The 25,214-nt window shown below is 41.0% G+C and overlaps 1 long non-coding RNA gene across 1 annotated transcript in view; it reads left to right on the plus strand.

The window, feature by feature from the left end:
• LOC116802233 overlaps positions 1-22,061 on the plus strand; it is a 75,213-nt gene extending 53,152 nt beyond the window's left edge. The window contains exons 2-3 of the long non-coding RNA XR_004362583.1: positions 10,908-11,031; positions 21,964-22,061. This is a non-coding gene — a long non-coding RNA (uncharacterized LOC116802233). The remainder of the gene's footprint in view (positions 1-10,907; positions 11,032-21,963) is intronic.
• The last annotated feature ends 3,153 nt before the right edge of the window (positions 22,062-25,214 follow it).

The raw sequence follows: 25,214 nt of genomic DNA on the forward strand, positions 1-25,214 counted from the left end.
AATTGACAATGGTAATTGAAACGCGGACGGTGAGTGAGCGAGTGGAGTGAGTGAGTGAGTGCTTTTGGGGAAACTCTCTCGCTTATCGTAATAAACCACTTAGGGCCAAAAGTATTTCAATGTGCTGTTAGTTTCGACCCCACAAATTCCCCCACACAGAACTGAACAGAACTGAAAATCCAGAGATCCAAAAGTGTGCGCTCTTGGCTTTTTAATCGCATCGGGATGAAGCGAATGCGAGTATTATTATATTGGAACGGAAGTAGGCAATTCGAAATTAGAGACCAGACCCCACGGCCCACAGATGTTGTTCGCCGGACTTTTGGGCTGCAGATTTACTTTTCCCGAAGGATGGGGCTGTGGGGTTGGGGCTAATGAGTCGCTTGGAGTGTCGCACGTGCGTCTACTTTGGCTCTTGATTGCCGGAATACTTAAAGACCGAGGTTCCAACCCCGAAACGCTCGTTTCCCCCATTCCACAAATTTGTTTTCTCTATTAGGCGAGACATTAAGTAAATGACCATTCAAAAGCTGGAGTTTTTTTTCTAGGTTTTTGGTTTTTACTTTTTTTTTCGGTAGGCTGGTGCACTGATAAGAAGACTCCGGTAGTATTTTCGGCATTCCAAAGCAGCACATTTCAATTGCATTTCATCGGACGAACTTCTAGCCCCTCTGCGTTGTCAATCTTTTCTTGAGAGCAATTCCGAATAAATGATGTTTAATGCTACACGTGGGCCACATGCGCTCCATTCTGGACGATATAATCTGGTGTAGGAGAATCCCCAACGCGATGGTGCTATATGGCCAATCGGGAATGTCTGGGCAGTTACAACCTGGAATGCATAAAGTGCCTCTATGAAGCAGGGTAATTGAATCGTAAAACATTGGGAAACATATTTTAGCATGTATAAATATCTGTAATTCAGATATTAAAATAGTTTATAATTATATTATTAATATGCTAGCAACATAGCATCTGTACAAAAGTTTTAGCACATATGTCACTACTTAAATTAAGTAATTCAAGTGTAACTTCCTCGCAATTGCAAGATGCACTTTTGTTGTTAGCATTTTTATTTGTTTTCCGGTTAAATGAGCTAAACTGCACATTTCTCACTGCATGATACACTGCAACAGTTAAGTCATAAAAAAAGTTTTATTTGTCTATTTTTATAGCGTTGTTTAAGTTAACTTTAAAAATCTTATTTTAAAAAACCTCAAGGATTACAGCAAACAAATGCGTGCTATCAAAGTAATTCGACTTATCACAGGTTTCAAGTTTACAAGAGTATTTTTTTGAGTGTAGGCCTGCCAGTGTCCCTCGTTCTGTAGTCCCTACTCCCTACTCCGCATCCAAAACACATTCAATGACATTCGCAGACATTAGCAAATCAATGGCAGAATGCACTCGCTCCCATAAACATGGAGCGTAAATTGATTTTAAGAATTTTCGCGCGTGCATTTGTTCTGCCCTTCATGCGTTAAGTGAACAACAGTGCTTAATGATCAGCTGGCGAGCAGAGGAGCAAGAAGCAGCCCAAGAACACCATTCCTTCCGACTTCGCCATCGACATCGACATCGACTTCTGGTTGCCAGCAATTATGACTATTTGCATTAGCAAGCCTTCTTCGCGGTTCGGCTCGACTTAACTCAACTGAACTTAGCGTCGAAATCATTGTCTTTGGATATGTTAAGTTATGTTGGCTCTTTGGAAAAAAAAACGCATGCTCTGGCCTCACCAATTTACTACTTCCTCATTTTCCAACACGTATGGGGTGAAATCAAGCAAACACTTACTATAGGACCTACATATTTACACAAATATTCGGGCACAAGCGATTTAAGGTCTGTTTAAAAATCACTTAAAACAACGCAAGGAAATCTGAGATCAAATGACCATCTAATTTATCTCAGTGTGCCCAACTCTACGTTTGGTTTAGTGACTATGCAGCTGGTTCGAGCAGGGCTGGGTTTATAAATACACATATTCACACTTTCACGTTCGAATTGAGCTAATTGAAACGTATCTTCATTAACTGCATCGGCAAAGACCTCCGGCCATCTGGTGGTATTGCCACCAGCAGGCGCAGGTTATGGCCTGTATTAAAACCAAAAAAAAAAAAAAAAAAATACAGAGGAAAACAGGAAAACCAAAATAACAAGAAGCACAAAAAGTCAGTGCCATGGTCGTGGGTCGTGGTAATGCCCTGCCCCCTTTTTGCGATTTTCCTCCCGGCCAAGGCAAACACTCGTAAGTTTACTCGCACTTGTGCTTCTTATTTGTGGCAGGTTGCCAGCGAGGAATGAGAAATGGGGAATCAGGAATCAGGAACCCTGAAACGAACACTACACAGAGTCAAATGGAAAGGTGATACCAATAAAATATAGCTCCACACATTGCCTGCTAATGCTACACATAATCACTTGTGATCTCAAATATGAAATAGAATTAAGGAAACTTCAATCTTTGGCTCAGTACAAACGGGGACTCAACCCTCAGGTGGGTTTTTACATTAACCAATTGAATATGTTTAGTTAGTCCAAAAGGCTGCATAATATATTTTCTTGTATTTTTAATTAATTAATTCGGACATTGTATTTGTTACAATAAAAAGAGATTTCCGGGTGGTATTTCCTGCGAGTTTCGAGGAGCTTTCTGCATCCTTGTTGGCTGGGTATCTAGCGGCCATTGCCCACAGGTATGTACCTCGTACTGTAGCGTTTTGTTAAATCATTTTTATGAATACTATGTAGGATGAGGATGCGGCGTGGGTGGTTGCAGATCTGAATACCCAACGTCGAGGTCAAATTTCCGAGTGTCCGAAGCTCAGAGTTCACGTTTGTTTCATGTTTGTTTTTAACGCAATGGCGACGACGGTTTTGATGTTAGGCCGCTTGTAGTCAAATTGGTTTGCCTTTGTTTGGTCCACATAATGGTCTGTGTAAGGGCAAAAAGCATAAAAAAAAAAAACAAATCAAAAACCAAAAAAAAAAAAGAAACTCAAGCGGAGCCAAATGAAAAAGGGGAAAAAATTCACAAATTACTCTCATTTCGTTAAAAGGGCACAAAGGCTTCGGCTGCGGCGACGGCGGCGGCGGCAGCAATAATAAAACGACATAATCATCGTCGCCGTCATCTTATCCGTGGTTAAAAAATTAATAATTTAAATTTATGGAAAAAGGAAAGAGAATGAAGCGACGAAGTCATCGCCAAAACAACTCCAAAGCTGTAGTCTATTATAAAGCAACATGACTCAAAACGGACACGACGACGACGAGCTCTGTCGGTTTCGTCGCAGATTGGATGTGTCCGTGGCACAGTGGGAGATTTGGCCAGTCTTGCTCGGAAAAAGTCAATATTAATTGTTATTTTGAGTGAGCAAAATCAAGGGATTGAAAGATTGAAAAGACTAAAGCCCTTTGAGTTATGAAACTTTCAAATCTGAATACAATTAGCCAAGTTGTGATCTTCTTAAGTGCCGTTTTGGGTCACCAGGTCCGTTGAAAAAACAGATAGTCTTCTGTTTTTGAACTGGAATAAAATATACTTAATTAAAAAATAAATTTTTTTGGAGGCATGACATATTAATGTTGCCATAGAATTGGATCAGTTATCGACTAGAAAGTGTAGTTCGGGGTCACCATTTGTCAACCGCTTCTATCGAATCCAAACCACTGTGCAGCGGGAGCCAATAAATAAAAGGAATACTGTTTGCACACCTCGGTTGCGGCATTCCCAGGCTCCCACATTGGAACCTTTCTATTTGCGATTAGATACGAGTCTTCCAGTCTGGTTTCGCGTCGTAGACATGGGGTGCTCCCATGGGCTTATCAAAGGGTTTTTGGGTAAACTTAATGACAAAGTCACACGCTTTGATTTCGCATTAAAACATTAAAGATACAAAGCTGGTGATGGCTGAGGGGAATATAAATTAAAGAAAATGATTAATTGGTTTGGACGAATCAACGCAAGGCTACCAATATCAATAGTAATTTGCTCTGGTTTCATCTTGGGCCCCATCCTTATCTCGGAAGAAGCTCGGGTTCTCACATGAGACTGTCCTGAATGGGCAGTTATGAAGGCTTAAGACAGCATACATAATGGGAAATTGGGGGAACCTCTAGACTAATTTTCAGAAGAACATCACAATAAATTAACAAATAAAAGTCGGCCTTCCAAATGGATTTGTCCATATACGTGTGTATCCTTATGTACAATCAAATAAAGGCAAATTTTTGTGGCCGTTCTTCCTTTTTGGCCTTGTCTCCTTGTCTCCATGTCTCCGTGTCTCCAGACTCGGCCCTCGTCCCAGTTTCTCAGTTTCTCTTTTTCGGACCAGCTTGATTATTCCTCCAATAATACGAATGTGGCCAACGAGCAAAGGAAACAATCTGGCCAACATTTACTGTCGCCGACGTCTCGAGTTGGTTTCCTCCTTCAGTTTTTTGTTTTGTTCTTTTTTTTTTTTGTACCCTGCGCCATATACATACGTAGTATTATTCGCCGGTTTTAGGGACTCAATTAAAATAAGTGCCTAATTTCATTTATCCTTGCTGGTTTGTCCGCTGGTTGGCTCTTTGCTTGATTGACTGCATGGCTGCTACGGTGGCTGGCTGGCTGATTTTCTGTCTGTCTGTCTGTCTGACTGTCTGTCTGTCAAGTTATAAGTTACAAAAATCGCCAAAATGGATGCCTGAACGTGAAATCCGGGCGCACTACCATCAGCATCAGCAACAGCACATCACAGATAAACAAAAAATGTGGATCGACAAAAAGAGCAACATCCGTTGCATTCGAGGACCTCGTGTGTCTTGGTCACGAGAATATATCAAAGGGGACGCTATGGCTAAATCTGCCTGCTGCCCTCGGGGCTCATAGAATGAATCTTAATGAATTTCGATTCGAAATGTTCAGGAGTCGGCGGTCGACTGCCGGTGGGTGTTACCTTCTGGCAGTAAAGTCAAAAAGTGGCATCTAAAAAAACCCCCAGACACATATGAGTATATGAATATATACATATGCACATAGGTGGACACAGTTTTTAAGCGCTTTTCTCTGGCTCCTCCATCTCCCCATCATCGTCCAATCTGTGGGCCTTTTGTTGTCCTTCTTATTGTTATAGCTTGGCTTTTTAAAGTTTTTTTTTTTTTTTAATTTTTTTTTTAAGGCACTCCAGCCTCGTAAGCGCCGCCGCCGCCGCCGATCGATGATCGTTCCTCACATTCACACGGATCAAACAAAGACACCACGGAATTGAGGAGGACGAGTTTAAACCCTGCCAAAAACACGCAAATTGCGAATGAGTATGGGGATGTCTGCTAACCATGGCCAGGTCACTCCGTCTCCTTTTTTTTTGTTGATGTTATTGAGTTTTTGGCAACAAACTTTAACAAAATCGTCCACTGCACGCACTGCTCGGGTTACCCCAAAAAAAAAAGAAAATAATAATAAAAAAAAAGGAAGAAACAAAAAACAATCAAATTAGAGGCAGAAACTCCGCGAACATTGTATCTGATGGCAAGTCTATCGGTGGAAGGAAATTAAAATGGGATGGGAATATGAGAATCTGCATCGATGGCATTTAAAGTTAAATTCATTATTTAGGCCTTAAAAAAAACTGGGCAGGAAATGTGAGGAAAAAAATAATTAAACGTATGCAAACGGTCTGCAGGAAAATGTGCCGATGGAAACAGATATTAAAATATCCTTAGAAATTGTATATGATACATAATATAATATCATATATGTAACGAAAAATATATAAAACTGCATGTTTATGATTCCCCAAATTCGTTGAAGCCTTGTGATTTACGATTTTTTTTTGTTTCTTTTTTGGTGATATAAAGAAAAAGAAGTGTTGTTCTGTTGAAAATGAAGAAGCATGCCACGATGTTGCAAGCCTTTTGTATACATGTCGAAATGAATGTGACTAGCCATATATGAAGGTACAAAATTGTTTTGTCGGTCGTGTGTGTACGAGTGAAATTTGAAGTGTTAATGGCGCGTGAGTCAACGTATTCCTTGAATCAATAAACATGCACGAAAAAAACAACAGAAAGATTAGAAAATGAAATCATTTGCGTTTTATATAAACGAGCTAACGAAACGATTTGTAACGATACATTCCAGCGTAGCAGTAGCAAAACTGTGTATGAAACAGAATGTCTACATTTGGTCGCAAGTACCGACTACCAAAAATATCTTTAAGTGTCTTGTATTTGTTTACTTCCAGCTAAATGTTTACCCAAGATCGAAATAAAAAATGTGTAGTAGGCATTCAAGTTTTGGACCGCTATTTTTCACGTGGCATATCCCCACACACAAAAATCTCCACTAACTCGAAGACAAGTGGAATGGGGTGGGTGGGTGGTTCTATCTCTGGACGTAAAGCTTGAGGCAAGTGAAGTGAGGCGATTAGATACGTACATTCGTGGAGATTCTTGCAACGCCTGGCCACCACTGTGAAAAGAACCTGGCCAGATTGGCATTTACTGCAGGCACTCGCTCGCATTCACCCGCATCAATCCCTGGCCATAAACAAGAGTCCAGCACTCGGCTAAAAATACAAATGATGCTGCCGAAATGTACACATCCTAGCAATGCCCACTTTTGAACTCGTTTTTTACAACTGCACATTTAAGGGAAAAAATCACCAGCGTTTGGAATGTGCAATTCCAAAAAAAAAAAAAAAACTAACAAAACTAATTAAATCGCTGCGATGAAGGGAATGACATTCACAGACATTCTAGAGCTACAACTTTTAAAAATCCATCATTGCAACAGGATATTTATGTTCTGGTTATTAGATCTAGTATATTTCCACTCTCGACGGCTCTTGCAAAAGTCGAAGTGTTTTCTGTGGCGCATAAATACCAATTTTGGTTGCTTATTGTTTATTTATTTCGCAACAGTCAAGACCAAAAGAGATGATTTTCTCTGTCAGGTGATAAACCGATCAATTTGTATATAGATGGTATTTCTAGAGCCCTAAGCACAAGCTATTGGTTCTCATGGTTTTCATAATGTTTTTAACATGAATTTTGATGTTATTTATGTTAATACCTAGTGATAGCAGATTAAATAAAGGGTATATGGCAATCTTTGGAAAATTGGGAAAAGCTGATAAGATTATCTTATGTTGACTAAATCTAAATGGCCATTTAAAGTTGTTTGTTCAATCGGAAAACGTTCAAAGGGCTTGCCTTATAACGCCTTAAAGCAGGCCACACTTTCTGCACTACTGGGTATTAGTTAGTCGAGAAACTCCACTGCATCGAAATTACTCGCTTTTCATTAGAATTGGGATTTATATTTTTCTTTAAATATTCGTAGGGTGCAGGGGTGGGCTAAAGAAAAATATAAACATATTGGAAAAGATACAAACAGCGTATTCTTTTGCCTGGCAGAGCGAATGCGTGTGTGTACGTACTACGTACTACGAGTATAATAAAATCTCATCGGCAATGACTTGAGGTGAATTCGCGTCGAAGAAGGGATATGGCGTACTATATGTATCTATGTTCAGATATATATATATATTTTTTTTGGTCTTGTTTTTGGGGGTGTTTGGGGCTATTAGGTAGAGACCGCTATTTGCGGCGTTTTGTTTGCTTATTCATAATTGTTATTAGAGCACATTTTTCATCGTAATTTCTTTCACGCGAAATAGTAAAAAATAAAGACATCTAAAAAGTTCCCCACTGTGTTTTTCTGTTGATATTGCTTTGTATGTACGTTGTATGCTGCCGTTCATCTCCTTCAGCCGCTGATGATGTTTTGCTTGAGTTGAGTGTGCGGCATTTGGCGGCAAAGGCCTATTAGTGTGCCTTGTTCGTACCGCTCCTATGATTTTATTTTCCACGTACTACAACAAAAGATATTCCCTATGATTTCGATTTACGCCGCCCGACCTTTTATCCATTAACCATACTCCGTACATGCGACCTCGAGCGTTTTTCATTATTGCTTTTAATTCATTAATGACTTTTGTAAGTGTAGCCCTCGCAATTAGTCACCCATATATGCATGCCAGCAATCTCTGCGGTCCACCCGTTTACGATTATATATAAATGTATATATAGAGTATATATAGAGAGTATGTGCATGTATCCCACCTAGTCGAATCGAATTGAATCGTACAGTCCATTCCGATTCACCGGACACACACACTCATGCATCTGTATCTGCGCGCTACACCGTGTGCAATTGCCTCAAAACAACAAAAGACAGCAGAGCACAATACCTAATTGTTAAGTATCAACAAAGTATAAATCTAAGATGCAAAGCAAACCGAAAACCGAAAACCAAACGAAGACGATTTAATTATATGAAATCCACGCATATTCAAAATTGCCTGCCGCGGAATAAAAACAAAATAGACAAAACACATTCAATCCAAAATGTATACAAAAAGTAAGATATTACCATTAATATAGGGCAGCGCGCCGACAGAGACCAAGTGCGAATGATGTGCAACAGATGGCCCCGCCGAATTCTCGCTGCTTGCGTTGGCGACGTTCATGAGTTGTGCACTCGAAGAAAATATGTGTGCCCAGCTAGGACTTGGCCAAATTGCACAGGCTTCCTTTCAGATACCCACCTACTTATCTCGAAAACATTCAAACACTTTCAAACACTGCATAAGTTAGCAAAATTGAATTCTCTTTAAGCAAACATATTTAAATCTTCAAAAATCTCTGTGACAACGAATATATATTTCGAATAATATTTCGGATATATCTCCATATATTTCTTTGAAAATACTTACAAAAATCCACAAGACCTTTTTAACTCTTAAGAACTATTTAAAACTACGAAAGCTCTGTTTTCAATTCTTTTGTCTATGCTATTAGCAATTATGTCTAGTTTAAATGCACTTTTCAATAAGTAAGAAATCAGGTAATCGACTCATTTTTCCAGTGCAGAACAGCAGAAGATGGCGCGTATCAGTTGGTTTGAGAAAAGTCCGGTAGCTTTCACCGTTCGCATGCATCACTTTGCCACTCCGCCCCAGAAAATATCCCCCATTTCCCCAATGGCCACATCCCAGATATCCAGTATAGTGTCTGTCCAAATGCGAATGTTTGGATCTGAATGCTGATTCTCGAAAGGAACGTCGACGATATATGTAGAACCGAAACTACAGAAGCATCGCCAGATCAGCAGGGGAGTACAAGTCGGTGAGCACTTAGACACTTGAGTTGTCCAAAGATCCATATCCATGAATATACATATATATGTATATGGGCAGAAGGGTTGTGTGGGGGGGGGGGGGAGGGTTGGGGAATGGATCTGAACTGTTTCATCTTGAAATGTTCGAAGCCACAGCAGGTTGTCTTCAGGCCAGAATCGGATGCAGATATGTATAAACATACCCACTCCCATTTTGATATTTATACACTTTCCGATTGCCCTTCTATTTCAACTTCTCCACCTATGATTTTTGGGCACACTGGGGTTAAAATGTTTGAGAACAGACTTTTTTTAAGTCACTTCTAGCAATTTTATGGGACTTTTTTTTAATGTGTACTAATATGTATTAAAATTAATGAAAAGCGTTTCTTTAAAAGTGTAAAATGGTATAAAAATCGTCATTACTTTGACTGACATAAATCCACGAAAATTTAATGTTTCCTGGGCGGAAGTTATCTGGCCTGATTTATGTTTTATAACTGTTAGCTCGTGTGGCACCCCATGGATGCGCAGCACTAAACTGTTCTTTTTATTTTAGCCAAAGATCACAGGAATTAAGGCACGCGAGTCAGTTGGAATCCTGCTGTTTTCAGCATTTGTTTTGTATTTTATCCTTTGCCACCTATTCATTGATAACTTTTTTTAATGCTATAGAAACTGAAATTTTTAAACTATAATAAGCTCTGCGAGGGTGTAAAATAGATCAAAAAATATACATTTTTCGAAGCCTGAAGATAGTAAAAATATTTTATAAAAATTGCTGTCATTTTGATAAGATTTTGCAGTATTACCTAAAATATTTTTATAGTTATCATGCTGGTATAATCAGATGAATCTTACGGATCCCTTAATTTTCAAACGCTGTGATTGTTTTTATTATTTTGGTTTCTTACACAGAACGGGTAATAAAAAGGTGGGAAGTTTGATAAATTGAATTGATTGATCGCGCTAGAAAGCGGCATGAATAACAGCAGTAACAAGCGGTAATCACAAAATAGTATCCACTGATTTTGAGTTATGGTAAATTTTTAAATATTCCAAACGAAATTACGGCTCAAATATCATTAACCCGTGCGATGGTCATTCCAAAGCATTTTCGGCCTGACAAGGTTAGATCCCATGCCAGTTTGCTAACACTTAATCAAATCACCGACCGGTGGACAGTGGGCAACGAAGGCCAAAAAGTGGACAAGAACCTATGATTAAAGTTTTTTTAAAGTATTTAGTTATGTTTTTTTTTTTCAAATGAATTGCTGTACTCGTTTCCCTTTCAAGAAAATATGCTGCCTACTTAAAAGGGCATAGTTGTGTGTGCTGAAAATTTAAAAAATTATTATATCGATAGACTTTGGGCAAAAGTAAATATAAAAGAGATTAAAAAAATTTATTTTTTATAATATATATATGTGGACTTGCTAACGTCCACAGTTAGCATCCCACAGTTTGATTATGAAAGATACAACCGAGAATAAGATGGATTCTTCCAGAACTCAATTTTGGTTGGCCATTAAAAGTAATGACAACAAGAAAGAGGAAGCTTCAATAAAAAGCCTATGCGCTCAATAGAGTTTCAATCATTAAAATATAGCAACTATTTTTTGAGAAACCTATATGTAATAGCAAAAAAACCTTTTAAATTACTTTAAGTTCCATATAAATTGAAGTTTCCAAAGTGTAACCCCCTACCGTTTCGTGTTTTTGTTATCACCGCCAGATCTACAGACTCCTGGAGCCAAATTCTACCTGACAAATCTGTTGATATATTAAGCGGACACAGTCGACATTTGACAAAAAGCCTTTGCGGTCGCAGCTGAGTCTTAATCACCTTGTAATAGCCGGTAAGTGCATGACTTCCAAAATTTTTATCTGGATTTCCGACACGTCCCCATCATCTGCTGTGCATTTTCCAACCAGCAACCAATTCACTGTGACTCTGTTGGGTTTTTTAATTATTTTGTCACTAGCTTATCGGCGGGGCCATCGACAAATCTTGACAAAGACATGACATGGAACAATTTGTTCCGAGCGCCGTGCGATTGTGACAAATTATTGACAACAGTATCAGCGGTTTGAGAACGAAGGCGCCACCGCAGACCAGCCATCCAATCCAAATCATGGCGACCATACCAATCCAATCCAATCCCATCCCATTCCCATTCGATCCGACCATACAGCCAAATAGCCACCGACCAAGCCTGATTCTTGAGGTATAAGCCATCAATCTCAATCTGATAATGACGCCGCTGAAGCGCCAGAGTGCCCGATTGTCGGGCTAAAATACAAAAAAAAAAAAAAAATACAAGAAAACACACACAGACGCACTCTGAGATGAAATCAAAGTCACTCACTCACACACGCGCACATTGTCGGGGATCTGGGTTTTGTGATCTAAGTGTTCTATAAGGAGTGATTCCCAAGTCGATTCGTCTGGGATTCCGTCTCCTAGGATGTAACTAGTGATGCCAATTTATTGGTCAATATTAGTTGCTCACTCGAAAAGTCAAGGAAAGTGTGTGTTTCAAGATCCATATTTTCTATATGCAGTTATTCCGATTTCTGGAATTGGTCAGTGCCTATTGGGACTTTCTTCATGTTCATTTATATTAGTTTTTGCTTAAAAATATATTATGATTAAATATAAATTTAAGGATTTTGACTGTAATACAAATAAGTATTTAATAATTTAATAACTTGCTCTCAAAATTAGATGAAATCGTCGGGAAAATGTCCATATTTTCAGTACTGATTGCGTTGGCTGCTACTGCAAACCACGCAGTACAGGGGCGGGCGATTCTTTACATAATTATTACGTTTTCCCTTGTGTGGTGGGGAAAAAAAGTGCTCGCTCATACATAGAATCAATGGGCGGAGAAGGAGAGTCTGAGCTGCAGACACAATGCCATCAGGCCAGTGGGCACCATCCAGGTCCATGCTCAGCGTTGTCCAGTCGAAAAGAGTGTGCGCCAAAAGTAGAAAGTAAATGCCGATGACTATGGACTAATCTTAAAAATGACGGGAAAATGTCAGTCACTATCACAGATCAAGCGTAGAAAAAATCATTAATTTAAATTGTGACCATCTACCTCGACATCGACTTCGACATCGACCACGGCCCAGAACATCGGCAATGGCAAACAACTTGGCTACAACATCGATACGATACCAGCCAACCGACCGACCGACCAACCAACCAGCCAACCAACCAACCGACCGACCAAAAGACCTACCAACCCACCAACCACAACTACAAAGGCCAAGAGACGGGGCCACTGAAGACCGTCGATTGCCATATTGTCGAAATCAAATTGACCGACGAGGCTGGTTTTTGGGGCTGAAACCTGGGACTGGCACTGGGATTGTGGCCGAAATGGTGGGTCTGGTGTGCGGCTTCTTTTTCCTTCATTTTGGAGAAAGGCGAAAGTGTGTGAGTCCAATTTGGTGCGCGAGTGTGAATGTGATTGGCACGTAGTGGTCAGCATGTCCCATGCTGAGTCTTAGTTATGAACAAATCTAAAAAATCGATGAAAAATCATTTACGCAAGCATATGCTAGTTATCTGCTAAAGCGACAATCGTGAAAGTCATATACAGATAGATGTAAAACCAACTATTTGGGCCAAAGCTGGCAGATAAAAGGACAGATGCAGGATATATCTTTTAACAGATATATCTATGAATGATTTTTGAGACAAAAAATGTAACTGGCAAATTGTGAAATAATTTGACGAACATATATACGGACAAAAGTATGGACAGGCGGACTGATGTACGGACAGCACAACGGAGCGGATGTAGAAATATTGAAAATGACGAGTGTGTTGATATATATTATGATGGACAAGGATATAAAACCAGGCAGAGCAACGGGAACATATACGGACAAGTATACGGACAAATACGGACGTATAAACGGACAATTTAAGAGATCACGAGAAAACTTCTTGATCTTAGAGAAGACCTCCTCATATATGATTGCCATTGTGATACTCAATGTACATTGTACATATAAATCGAGTTCCTTCTGCTGGGTAATCAACTGGAGTGGGGTCACCCTACCCCACCGATCACTAGTATCATTAGGGCGAGCGTTAAAATGAGTCAGGTATATATACGACAAAGCCGAAACTTTGCATTCGAAGGTGGAGGGGGGGGAGCGCACACAGGGCTCATAAGTTCGAGAAAAAGATTGCGTGGTATGGGTATGAGTTATTGTTCGTGGTGCTTCGGTAATCTGGAGGACTGTGGCGATAAAACATCAAAACAAAATTCCGAAAGAAACGATTAATCTTTTGGTCATTTTCATTTGATTGACGGATGGGAAGTAAATACGAGAATGAGATGGAAATATAAATGAAATATGCGAGATTTCAAGTGAGCCATAGTAAGACATATTGGGTTGGATTGGATTGGATTGGATGGGATGGGATGGGATTGGGTCGTCGTAGATGCCCCGTCCGACAAGACGAATTATACTGGAGCCAAGCAGCAACTAGCACAGATGATCAAAGGAGGTTACGCGTCTGCCACAAACAAATGCATTTTGGGCAAAGATGCTGAATGGTAGTTACCATTTACCATTTACCATTTACCAGTTACCTGATCTTTGAGACAACCGCAACCCAGTTTCTAGGCTGAGTATCGTGTGTATCGTCGATATACATAGTTGATCATAAGCGAGTATATGTATGTGGATTCCACGTAATCCAACCCAAAGCGAACGAAAACTAAAACAAATTCAAGTCAAAGAGAAAAAGGAAAAAGGAACGCCTACCGCGGAAGCAGACGTTTGACTGCCCGAACCCGGCAATTATCAAAATATGTGCATTAATAATGCGTAGGGGAATGAATCAGCTGCCGCCGAGGTGATCTTAGGTGATCTTGCCTCTTGCCTCTTGCCTCCGATGTGAACTGAAGGAGCGACGCGTTGCAGAGCTGCGGTGAGGTGAGTTGAGGTAAGGTGACGACCTCAGGAAAGACACCGAACTATCACTCTGGATCGGGGTGGACGACGTCACCGCCATAGCCGTCGGATACGCCCAATGCAGATAGCAGATCCGAGAGTAGACACTAACAAAAAATACTGTTGCCCAACGCTGGTTACAGCCCTTCAATCCCGCTCTGATTTATGGTGTCTGCAAGGAATACTTCCCAAAGCCATATCCGTTTCTTGATGGCTTGGCCTCTTTTATAAGCTTCATTACATATGCTAAATGGTTATAAATACAAGTAATTCGTTGCAATACTTAAATTCGTTGAGTGATGATCGATCGTGCTAGTTGGAGGTACATTGGATTGTCGTTCTATAATAAATTGTGTTTAATTCCGCAATGAGACCGAAATAGCGGGCAAGTATGGCCTGATTTTTCTAAGTGAAGAGAGGCCCGAAGGGCAGACCATGCCTGTGTCTCCTCTACCTTCTTAGCCGCTTAAGAGTTCCACGGTCACGGCCATGGTCACGAAAACGGCTGCGGAAGGCATTTCAATCTAGAGACTCTACCCGCTGTGAATGCGCTAATTAAAAATGTCCTTCGACAGGGACTCGCCGCAAATATTGGTGGGCGTGGTCAAATATTGCATAAAAAGGAAGGAGAAAACAATAAAAGATGTTTGTTGTTTTCGTTTCGCATACGCAGAAGAGTTCCCAAATGCACTTTTTAGCCATGAAAAATTAATTAAAATCAAGAAAATAATTCTAAAGTTGAAGAGGAAATTAGAAGACATATCTAGCACAAAGCTGAATTAAAAAAAAGAAACCAAGAGTAATTATACAAATTCAAGGTTCTGACTTGATTTTTCTTTGTACACAGCCATTGTGCGGCGCGAGTTTCGATAAAGTAGTTTTCGGCTTTGATTAAACCTCATTTGTTAGCTACATATAAAACCTATAGCGACTGCCAACCAGATACAATATTATTAGTCATCGCGTAGCACATAATCGAATGCCTTCGAATGCTAAGGTCCCCTGTCAATTAAAGTTTTTACATACATATCTGTACTGGACGCAGACCACAACCCCCACTGGGTCGTCTGTTTCGCTGTGGTTAGATCATTTACTTGTCCAGTGTTCGTTCGGTCATCAGATGACAGCCTCCACCCAAAAAAAAATAAAAAAAAAAGAAGGAAAAAATCAAAATCAAAATCAAATCGAAAATCCCAAAGACCGAATATCAAAGGAAAACGAATTTTTATACGAAAGCAGCGAAGTCATGCGGGCCAAAAAGTATCGGAGCTCTCCGTTTGATAATGTGGTAATGATGTAAATGATTAATTTCTTGAATAATTCGAAAAATCACGAAAACGTAATGAGAACAAATTATGTGGCGTCCGTCTCAGCAGAGGAGTCGCTGCAGAAACCCCTTTCCAATTCTTATAGCTGTTTGCTCTTGTGGTTTCACTGGAACTTCTCTGGTCAACCGATAGCGAACGTCTTGGGCTGATTACGAATGTAAATTTTTAGAATTACTTAAGAAAAAAAAAATAAATAATAAGGAAAAATGTTGTATTTATGGACCGTGACCGTGAATGAAGAGACGTGGTTGGGGGTGGCGGCTGCACCTGCCAATAAATGTATGCAACTCCGTATATGGGTGACAAAAGTCTTGCGGTGGCAAGTGCAATGTCTTGTTGAACTTCAGCAGCAGGTCATTATCCACAAAAGACCCCGACGAGTGTCTTTTGATGGAGGGGTTGACAACATGGGCCAAAGTAGAGGAGCTCCTGATTATGTATTCATGCATAAGTTAATATGCCTCGCTGGAAATACTTATGTATGTATGTACACCCTCTATACCCCTATCCCTATAAGTAGTGGGCTCCCGGAGTCGAGCGTGTGGTTCGAATTAAAAGTCGTTGGACGCTCCCGTTTGCCGTTTAGTTGGAAATGTTGCGGCGTTAAACGAATGCGCGAACTACTGCGGCATGAAATTAAATCCAACTTGGTACCAAAGTATACCACTCTCTATGTGTTTGTATCGCAGACGACCACGACGACGTCGTCGCTATCTTGCATATCCAAGTGGTGCAGTCCAGATCCGCCAGATATTCAACAGATGCACATGCATGTGTGTCCGAGAAGCCGAAACCAAGCCAAGCCAAGCCAAGCCAAGCCAGGCAAAAGCTAAAGCAATGCAAACCAAACCAAACCGAACCGAAACCGAGACAAAGAAAACTTTTCTCTCCAGTGCCGCACAGTTGTCCAACCGTGCCATCATCATCATGGTGATGGCGATGGCGATGGCGATGGCGATGGTGCTGATGATGTTGTGGATTGTCCATGTGTCCATGTGCATAGAGAGGGCACTTGTTCACTGCCCCAGAAACGAACGGAACGCAATCTGAACGCGAACGCAAACGCAAACCGAAAAACGCTGAAAACTTAGCGCTAAAACGCTGTAACGCTGAAACGAGCCAACGATGATCGCCACATTTTCTTCATTTTTCGCTCGCTTTTTTTTTCATTCGTCTCCTTCTTCTTTGGGTGCCCGCCCCCTTCTTCTTCTTTGCCTTATTAATGAGCATCGTGAAAAGTGCGACCAAATGTGACGTTTAAATATTCATGAATCACCAACTATATCGCACAGCCAGTTCCAGTTTCTTCACTCGGGGGTCCAGTTTATCTACCCAACGACTTCCGTCCACCGGACTTTAGACTTTACATATTAGACCAAATTGCTGAAAGCGTTTTCTTTCTGTCCCCCGTTACCATCCCCCTACCCCTGCCAGCACTCTCAATTAACTTCACGACTATATTGTCTTTCAGATAAGCTAATAAGCCATTGGGACACTGTGAATACAAGGGGTTAAATTCGGGGTCATTTCATATTCCAAAACCAGGAACCAGCTAGTTTAGATGAAGCCATCACCTAGGCGGTGATAAATCCAAAACATCTGAATAAATGGCCTCCTACAAAGAAACGATTCACTTACTTGATATTCATTTCATTTATTGTATATGTGTAACTTCTGCTCTTGTCAATTTGAGTAGGACCTGTAATTAAAGCTCCATCTTGTCTTAATTTATCAGCAATCTTGACCGATTAGGCTTAAATTGTAAATAAAATGTGTTGATAAGGGAGGTGGGGGCAAATGTTCTAGATATACGCTGCGATTGACAGATTCGTTTACAGAGCCAGAGGCTTGACATTTTGATCGCTATCTTATATGCAAAACAAACAGGCCTTTGATTGCATTGAACATTATGCACCCCGACCATAAAGTCGGCTACCCCATATGCCCCGTGGATGTGAATGTGAATATGAATGTGTGAGTATGAGTATGAGTATGGATGTGGATGTGGATGTGAATGTGCTGGTGCTGGTGCGGCAGGGCTAATGACTGCGGATTCCGAAAGCGCCCAAATTAAACCATCATAATTTGAGTAATGATTGAAAACCCTAGGGTATTTCGCGCATATACTTACTTACGTACACACACTTACCTTGTAGCGAATACTTGTTGTTGTTATATTCATATTTTTCTTCTTTTTTTTTTTGTTGTAGCGGAGTTGAGTCCTCTGCGTTGGGCTATTTTGCATATGTAAATGTGCGTTGTCCTCGTCGTTGCTGGTTGCAAGCAGCCTTTGAAGTTCGCTGGCTGTGTGTGCTCGACTTTTCCCTAAATGAATTTCATAATTTGCATCGCCCAAGTGTTAAATAAGTCGTTTATTGCGCATTAAAGGACAGCCAATTTCCACTAAATTATATTTGCATACCTATATATATATGTATATATCTTCATATATAAGTTAGCCAGAAGCCACCGGTTGGCTAACAAGATGATGATGGATCATGTGCCGCGAAAGTAAACAATATTTTGCATCGTTTAAGCAGCAAATGACAGACCCTAGGCCATGCAACTAATTATCTGTCTTTTGAATTACTGGCACAATATGTCTTGTATCTGTTACTTATACTATATAACTATAATCAAGTAAGAGGTTCAACTAAGATGGCATTTATGTTGTAAGAAAGTACGTTTATTCCATTAAGTAAAAGTCGCATGGGTTCAATAAAAAGTAGTTCATTTCATATATCACGCCAATATCGGTTGGCCAACACCCTTTCCTGGCCTGGTCAGTTGGCACACACATCGATTGCGTTGCTCTATTCGATTGTATTCGTACTCGCCACCGTGTTGCCATCGCAATTGCCATCGCCATCGCGATGTTGCATCAAATTCGCTGTAATATACTAACGTCTTTTGCTGTTTGCTGCGATTCTCTGGCGATCCACTTGAGTTGCAGTGGGGCACAACTCCCCTGAGTTTTCAGCCGGACACTATGTGGTTACTCAACCTCTGACGACTCTTTGACTACTTGCCAAATTCCCCATTCGAACAATTAATGCTTTTGGGAAATGTATCCAACACCCACATGAGCTGACAAAATTCGCAATATATACGTACATACTTACGTATGTATGCACGTATGTGTAGCTTTTGGAAATCCATCGGAATAGTTGCGAATTGTTCGGCGAGATGCGGAATTAATCATGGCCGTGATTCAGCTCGGTTCTGTCAAACGCAAATGTCACATTGATGAATGATTATCGTAATTAAGCGGATAACGATGCCAGATACTTAACAAGGACTCGGATATTGACTTCCCTGGAATGGTGACATGTGAAAGAGTCCCCTTGCTGCTCCTGCCTCTCCTCATTCTGCACCAACTCCTCAATCACAAAGGTCACAGACTGTTGGTGCTGCCAAGTCGGTTAAAGCCAGTGGCTTGGTCGAAAAATTCAAGACAACAACAACTTGAAGTTTTATATCTGAATTAATCTGGGCGCCTGCCTTTTCGGCTGCATGCATACAAACTAGAGCGGAACGGGCCGGACATTGATGTCTAAAAGTCGGAATTTGTTGGATGTGCCATTTTACGGGTAAGCAGTGAGCAGCAGCAAAGCCATCTGCAAATTAAATTGTAAATTTTCAATGCTCCTGGGACAAATTTCAATCTTTTATGTGTGTGCTACACGTCTGCGGCGAAGGCAGCAAAACACGGAGGTTTCGAAATATGGCAGCCACGAGATACAACTACAACGACAGCCATACTCGTGCTGAGGTGCCACACTGCCAGTGCCAGACATACGACTTTCCACTCTTCAGTGGGTGGGATGCACCGCATCGCATCCCATCGTATACTCGTATGCATTGTCTCCGCAGATCCAGCCGGGGACTCACTAACGGCATCTGGCGGAGTCGCATTCTCCCGTCCGGATGAGAAACTATACACAAATTAGTACACTGAGAAAAAATGTATCGCTGTTCTAGGTGCAAAGTCCATGAGCATGGTATCTTTCTTATCAATAATAGTTTTTATACCAATAATTACTTTGTTATTTATCTATACCAGATAATATAGCATATCAAATACTCAATATATTGTCAGAAATATTAGTGTTAGTTCAATTTGATCCCATCATTATCACAATATTGCATAATGATATCCTTAACAGGTATAATTACTTTTTAAGCTGCTTTGTACGATAGGCATTTTACAGTCATTTGATGTGGGTTCTATACTCAATCCTGATTTTCTAGGCATATAAGCCTGTTTCTATATAATTTGCTAATTACGTTTAAAGATATATGTTTTAGATATTTAATAGCATAACTTAGATACTTTGTACTTGATATTTAGGCGAGGTATTTGATTGTTCTATCAGCTTTTCTCTCAGTGCAGACATCTGTGCACGACGCCTTGGGTGCATTAGTGCCGGCGACGGAGACGAAGACGGAGACAAGACAGGCGGATATGCTCAGCGGCTGATGGTGGTAGGGCCCTATCCCTGCACCTCCAATATGCTCCGCATTTTCGGGGATCCACGGGTGGAATGGGGGCGATATATGGGGGCCTCTCGACAAATGCCATGCAATGCACGGGCGCCAATGGCAATAGCATCGGCATCGGCATCGGCTTCGGCAGCAGCATCAGAATATCTCGTTCAGACACAGATGGAGGGGCATGGAAGGGTTGTGTTGTAAATGTTTATGGTAGTGTCTTGACATTTGACAGTTTGTTTATTTTATTTCGTCACATTTTTGTGATGATTTGTAGGCGGTTTAGCGCCAATTACTCCACCAAACTTTTACAATGCAGTCTCTGGTAAACGGCAGTCTTTAAAAATAACACATTTGGCGCCAATTACCAAATGACCGAGCCACCGACGAATGTTCTCAAATGTCAGGGGCTAAATATCGCTAGCTTCAGCTAGCTGGTTAATATAGGTCAAATATGGAGTAGATACTTCATAGGATTTCGCATTTGACACTTTACACCGTTGGAATTCGAATGTAATTCGAAACAAAAGCATCGCCCAATTGTTCTCTTGGCCAGCCTGTCAAGTCGTCTTAATGGGAATTCCAGCACTGAAGTTGCCATTTTGCCTAATCCACCTTAATGTGGATAAATATCTCGTACTTTTTCGACTGGGGTGCACTTGATCGTGTCAATTTATCTGTCAAACGCGATGTCGTTTAACTTCTGTGACAGAAACGCGATTACTAACGTTCCATTGTCATCCATGGAGTGGGGGCAAAAAATGCCTCGTTGTTTCGTTGCTGGTGGCGTTGACGAGCCAGTTGGCCTGGCCATTAGAGATTCGATTCAGTTCGGAGCCGAGGCAAAGACAAAAATTGGTTGAGGTGACACGGCCGAAAAGAAAAAAAAAAGAAAAAAAGAAATACCTCCACGGCGTGTTCAAGGCTAATTCTGTCACCTGTCAGCACTGTCTTGAGTCGTAATCGCACTCGAAATCGGGCTAAAATGGTTTGGCTATATGTATATATATATGGTGTATGGTGCATGTGTGTGGCGATTCTTTAAATTGTCACCGTTTGTTGACTTGACGCAATTGTCTTGATTTTTGAGTGGCAGTATGGAATGCCGACTGAAGTGCTCGACAAAACAGGCGGCTTGTATGGGGTAATTTAAGATCTTTCCTATATGGACATCTTAACAACTGAAATGTGGGTCGAAAACGAACGATTATATGCTCAATAGGTATACCTAATACATACCTTCCTTATACCTAATACATATCTAATAAAAGTATAGATTTTATAACGAAATATAACTAATTAAAGTGGAGGGGAAACATAATCAAAAAGTATGCATATAAATCTCATTTTCGCTAAGCCATTTCCGACTTATATGTATACTGACCTCCTTTCGAGGACTCACCCTAAACGGTGAAGACGAAAGTCCTGGAAGTGCACAACCCTTAATCACGTTTGCTTTTTATTTTAAAACCAAATGAAATTTATGAGAACGATTCGGACAGCATTTATTTCAATTTAAGAACCATAAAATATAGTGCCCACCACTAGCTTCGATTCCGGCATACACTTTAACGATCAATCGCGTTTATTTGGCAGCTGCTCACGGAATTTAAAATGGCCTGTATTTTGCTTCACGTTTCTGTTTTTTTTTGTTTCTTTTTTTTCTGAGTAATATGCGGCAGGGCGAGGCCTTGGCAATCTGTGGTCAGTCCGACAATCCAATAAGATAAAAAGCTGCTGGGAAAAAAAGAGGAAGAAAAGGACATGCTGCAGGACTCGGTCCTTCGGGCTAACTATGCAGAAACCGAGCTTAACGTTCCGTCCGAGCTTACGACACCCGTGGGAGCAGCCAATAATTTCAAATCAGACATACACACCCACACACACACATATACGCACACACCCTCCACCGCACACGAACTCATAAACACGTAAGACCCCTGCCCATACCCCCACTCCATATACTAACCTATATATATATATATTTTCCAGATCTCATGAATCAAATGGCACACATCGGGCATCCTTGAATGGGACCCCTTGTTCGCTCGCATCCAAGTGAGTGGAAGGATTCTGAATTCTATATTTTATTTAGTCACGTAACGGAGCTCAGAAGTTCTCTAATGCATTCCAGCATGTGGGAGATTTTTCAATTGAAATTGAAATCGGTTTATCAAAAGTTTTCATTCAGCATATTTATACGTTTATACGAACCATTGCCAAGTCTTTCACGTACCGCATCCATTTCAATGTATCGATTATGGTTGGGCTTTTATTCGATCCATCCAAACCTATGATTTCGGCGAAACTCTCCACCAAACTGCGCTTGTTTTTAATGTTTGTTAATGTGTCCTGCTTTTTAAGATACTATCAGTGTCCTCACACTCGACATAAAAAAAGAAACGACATAACATACTTTCAATAGTTGTTTTTTAAGTAGCTTTTTAAACATTAAACATTAAACAATAAATGTTAAATACAAATATACTATTTAAGTATATTTTTATAGTTGTATGCAATTGCTTGCTACTTTAGTGGTTTGACTTGCAAATTTGACAAGAAGGTGGGGGGTATCCTTCAAAAAAAGGACGAGATTTTCAAGTTATGTCTTTGAAATGTAGCTGCAATGGGCTGCTTGAAGTACAAGTAGTTCCCTCCCATCTGCGGCTGATGATCCATTAGGCTCTTTAAGATTGCGACTTGCCCAAAGCGAGTGAACTCAAGCACATGTTCGAGTTTGCAGCCGTTCGTTGTTGCGAATATGGTCGAAAAATCATTTGAATGGGCGGTGGTCCACGAGTATCTACAAGTAAGCAAGTATCTAAGAGGTAACGAGTCATATATTGTCTTCTTGGCATTCGTGGCCTTCTGTGGCCTTTTGCGGCTGCCGTCCGTTTTGTCGTTACACCTTTTCCCCGAAGCGAAATAAAATAAAATATTTCAAATGACCACGTCTTGGCTATTTTCCGTTACATTATGGTAAAATATTGCCCTGACTTACGGTCGATACAGCCGTCTCGGTTTTCGACTTGGGTTTCAGTATTTTTTTTTTTTTTTTTTTTGGCTTTGGTTTGGGTTTTCAGTTTTGGGTTTTTGGATTTGGGGAATGGGCTTCAGTGCGGGCTGAGGTCTCGTGTCCGAAAAGCGGAGCGGTAGAGCGGATCGATCTCCGGCGTGGAGGGAAAGCGTGAAGCGTATAAAGTCATAAGGGTTTATGCATGAATTGATTGCATCAGCGTGTGCTGGTGGTAGTTGTAATAACGAAATAAGAATTATATGCCTTGTGTAGCAATTCGCTTTAATAATCTATGAAGTGGATGGGCAGTGGCTTCTTGCCACTTTCGCCTCAAGTGTGGCAAGTGGCAAGAACTTTGTTATACTCCCCCCCTTAACTGCCCCCTCTTTACCCCTCTTGTCTTGTCTGCCTGTGGCTTTCCATTGTGTGCGCTTCGGTCAGTTCGGAGTTTGGAGTCTGGCGGAGTTCAGAGTACCAAGTCCCAGTTGCATTGACATGTGAGATATTTGACATAATTAAATTTTGATACGAGACCATGGAACTTGAGGGCATTCCGAATGGACAAGTTGGACAGATTTACTCCTTGTTGTTTTCTTACGGCGTCCTTTCTTAAGACAACTCCCAGTCTCACGTACTAAATGCCACATACTTCATACTACTACCGTGCTGCTCTGCTGCTGGTAAAAACGACAGCGGCATTCCACTTGTCATTAACCTTGTTATTAAAACACTTTTGTTTATGACCATAACATCTGATGTCCGATGTCCAAAGGGCGTTTCCTCGATGACGGCACGGGGATGGTGGCACGATGGTCAGTTCGGCAGGGGGACAAGTCGAGCAAATAACTTACGTGCCTCTCATTTGTCTCTTTGTCATTGGATGTCCGAGGATGTGCGGCGAAGTCCGAGGATATTTGACCAGCACGCAAGCAAACACTTGGCGAAAAATCTATGAACTAGTCAGAAATTATTTGGGTACTCAAAAACCAGTGAGGGCAAGAATTCCATTTAACAGCCTTAAAAGATACGTCGTGAATTAAATTCCCAAGCTTAATCTGACAACTTTCTTGCGGTGTACCGATGGCAGGGGCTCTAGTGCGGGACAGGACAACACCTTGCTCCCCACTCCTGGATCTCTGGACTCTGAGTCCTGTTTGCTGCGTCCGCAGTTGGGTCGTGGGTTCTGGTGTTTGGGGTTCCTGGTCCTTGGGACAGACAGGACGTGTGGCCGGCTTCCGTCAGTCGGCGACCATTTGTTTTCCGGTGATCATCGCAATGTAAGCGAAATGAGTTCAATTTGTTAGTGCTGCAGACACACACGTACTAAACACACTAATTTGCGGCATCGCTTCTGGACATATCAGCAATTTGTTGCCAGCAGCTGTCCTCAGACGAACTTTTACAGGACTTTCGTAAATTTCTGGTCCTGTTCCGGTCAGTTCAGCTCAAACTTGATCCGTCGAGCGTTGACCATATTTCTTCAACTCGGCACCCGCCAAGCAAATCGACAAAACCAATAAAACAAAACAATTTTGCGGCCAAAAAGCGAGAGAGCTTCCCTGGCCCGGGAAATAGGTGTGTTTTTATTGAGGGGTTGTTGAGGTTATTAAATGAGCACACACACACAGCACATAGTTTTTAAGCATCAGAGAGATGAGATGATGTGCCGCATGGAATGTGGCTTTCAATTTGTGGCTACCGACTCATTATGGCCCACTGGCAATGATGATTTACCCAGTCTGTGTGTCTGTCTGGACTATCTGTCCCATTGTCCATTTGTCGGACAATCACTGAAAGGGTCTTGCTCCAGATAAAAGGAATATTGTCTCCATTGTCGCCCAGTTTCCGAACAATGAATGCCCACTGTCTTGGCTATAGAGCTTGAAATCTGACCCGCTCACGACCAGCTTCCAAATCCGAATCCAAGACCAGGAGCTTGGGCAACAGAAAAGAAGATGAAGTCGGCCTTAAAGCGCTTCATGGACACCCCAGCCACACGAATCGACAACCAAGATCTCGACAAAAAGACGATCAAACCAGCAAACTAGGGAATACCCTTAGTGTTTTCAGTTCTCTAGATCGTTGTCTTTATAAAGTGTTTGTATAACTCTGATATGTTGGCTTTAAGATTTTGTAATTCTTTGTTACATATTTTATTGTAAAGCATAAAGTATTTAGTATTAGTTAAGCTCAAGTATATCTTGGCTTCTACTAAAACGAAGTGACC

Source organism: Drosophila sechellia, chromosome X, assembly GCF_004382195.2.
Source record: "Drosophila sechellia strain sech25 chromosome X, ASM438219v1, whole genome shotgun sequence".
NCBI lineage: Eukaryota > Metazoa > Arthropoda > Insecta > Diptera > Drosophilidae > Drosophila > Drosophila sechellia.